Below are 2562 nucleotides of genomic sequence, written 5' to 3'. Positions count from 1 at the left end.
TTCGAGTGCGTTTCGTACGGCAGTACGCCAGACGAGTGTAGAACATTAGTGGAAGACGTTCCATTTGGATTGGCGAGCTCCGCTTCCTCACGGAGTCTTTTGCCGAGTCGAGTTTGTTTGTGTTATGACATCGAGTCATGTTAGAGACTTTGCGGAGGTGCAGTCGTGTGTATAAGATGTCGGTGTGAGCGCTCCATAAGCCGTGTATTGTTATACATGATATTACAGATTTTGTACGGTTGCAAGTTTTGTTTGATTTGAAAAAGATATAAAGTATGCCCGTGTTTCGAAAATTTTCATTATGCATTTACGATCTGGTTAAGGCCCAATATGACTACGAGTATTATGATGATCGGAGGGTTTGCTCGGCCTAAGTAAGGGTCGGGTGCTTATCCCCTATGTCAGTTAAGGGTGTGACATAAATACTTCATTGTTTTGGAGCTTTTGGAGGACTAGACACCACTTTCATCTTATTTTTAATCAATAGTAAGCAATGAATTCTTTATTACTTTGTTCTTCAATCTTCGTTATGAGTAGCTAATTTCTCAACTAAGGTTGTGAACTCTAGGATGGGTGATATGTGATTGGGAATTGAGATCTATATATGCATAATGGATTGTTAGGGTTTATTTATTATTTGTTCTTCATTTATAATTGATGGTTGCAAAAATTTATTAAAGCCATAAACTTCTCTTAACTTGGGAAAGTGAGTAGGGTTTGGTAGGGATAAATAACAAGAACTTAGGGCTTTAACCCTCATTTAATAGATTCACTTAGGGATAAGAGGAATTTACTTGGCATAAGATTAACCGTTCTTCATATACACTCTTTTATATTTGGGAAAATCATTAAGAGAAATAGCCCATAATTATTGGAAAATATTAGGGATTCAATAAGAGGTTAAGTGCATTCATACAACGATCCATTAGAAGTATATCAAGATCAATCACCATAGCATACACTTTATCTAAAGGCGGAAACAACCTTGGTTTCTTTAATCATATTCATTACAATCAAAAGCAATCAGTTAATAAAAAACCAACTTTCTACAAACTCAGCAGAATACGAAACTAGACCGCAAGAAAGTACTATACGACTTTAGTAACCTTTTCACACCATATTCCTTATGGGATTTGACCCCTACCTAGTTGAGTTACTATATTTGATATCGTCGCTTTACATCATTTAATAGGTGTAATTTTACGTATCAAATTTTAGGCGCCGTTCTTGGGAATACGGTTTTGAAATTACTAAAGAGTTTATGTGTTACTTAAAGTCTTTTTCTATTACATCACACCTTGTTTGCTATTTTCTGTGAACCAGGTGATCATGGCTGGATGAGGAGGACGTGGAGCTGCTGATGGTAGGGGTGTACAAGTGCATGACCCACCAGTGGAAGTGGAAGTTAAGAATGTTTTTACGGATATGTTAGATGAGGTCGAATATGCATATGCTGTTTGTAGAGGATAAATCACAAGCTGCAAAGTGACTCACTTTATCTACCAACTACTCAAACTTGAGGGATATTTTGGAACTTTACCAATAATGATCCTCACCAACACTTGAAGAATTTCATGGGTGTGTGTGCCCAACATATGCAGAATGCTATTCCAGATGCTGCTATTAGGCTAAGAGTTTTCAAATATTCTTTAGCCGGTGAAGCAAGATTTTGGTTTGAGGAGTTGCCCCATAACACTATTCATACGTGGGGAGAGCTTGTTGCTGTTTTTCTCAAGAAGTGGTTTCTGCCAAGCAAGAAAGCTGAAATTTGTGACAAGATATATGATTTCAAACAACTTCCAGGGGAACAACTATTTGAAGCTTGGGAGAGATTCAAGGAATATTTGCAAAAGTCTCCAAATTACGGATTTCCTGAGAATATATTGATGGAGAAGTTCTATAGAGAGTTAGATTCGTTGACACAACGATGGCGAACAATGCGGATAATGTTGTTTATGGACAAGACATGCCGAATCCTTTCGGTTGCTTGATAAGCTTACTACTCGTAATCAAGCATGGAATTCGGGTGATAACGTGGTGTGGCCTATGTAATGCAATGATCTATAACATTATGAGAGAATCAAAAGACTCGGTAGACTCAGCTCGGATAGAAACTTTGTTCTTGCGTGAAGAGGCTTGATCAAAGGGAAGCGAAGAAAGTTAATCTTGTAGAAGAAGTTCTGGGAATGCCCAAGGGAATGTACCAAGTCCAAGAGGGTTCATATCAAGAGGGGTATCCTATGCAGTTTGTAGATGCTAACTATGTGAATAACTCTCAAGGGGGTTACCAAAGGCAGAACTACTAAGGAGGCTATCAGAATCAGACTCGGAACCAATGGAGACCTCAACAGGGACAAGGTAAATACAACAACAACTATGGTGGCTCAAACCAAGGGAACTACAACAACAACAATAATTTCAAAAATAGGAGTTACAATCCCTATATTCCACCAAAGAGGCAATCGAATGAGTAAAGGAGTTCAAAGTTGGAGGGCATACTTGAAAGGGTGCTAGCCAACAAAGCCAAAGTAGATAAAACTTAGTCTGGGGTGAAACAGAACA

At 38.3% G+C, this 2562-nt stretch overlaps 1 non-coding gene across 1 annotated transcript; it reads right to left on the bottom strand.

The window, feature by feature from the left end:
- Positions 1 to 1763: 1763 nt before the first annotated feature.
- Positions 1764 to 1865, bottom strand: LOC132031631 (small nucleolar RNA R71). Its single transcript, XR_009408320.1, has one exon. It is a non-coding gene; the product is annotated as a small nucleolar RNA R71 (small nucleolar RNA).
- Positions 1866 to 2562: the final 697 nt, after the last annotated feature.

This window comes from Lycium ferocissimum, chromosome 1 (assembly GCF_029784015.1).
Source record: "Lycium ferocissimum isolate CSIRO_LF1 chromosome 1, AGI_CSIRO_Lferr_CH_V1, whole genome shotgun sequence".
NCBI classification, from domain to species: domain Eukaryota; kingdom Viridiplantae; phylum Streptophyta; class Magnoliopsida; order Solanales; family Solanaceae; genus Lycium; species Lycium ferocissimum.
The sequence above is the reverse complement of the archived record's forward strand: the minus strand, read 5'-3'. Positions and strand labels throughout refer to the sequence as shown.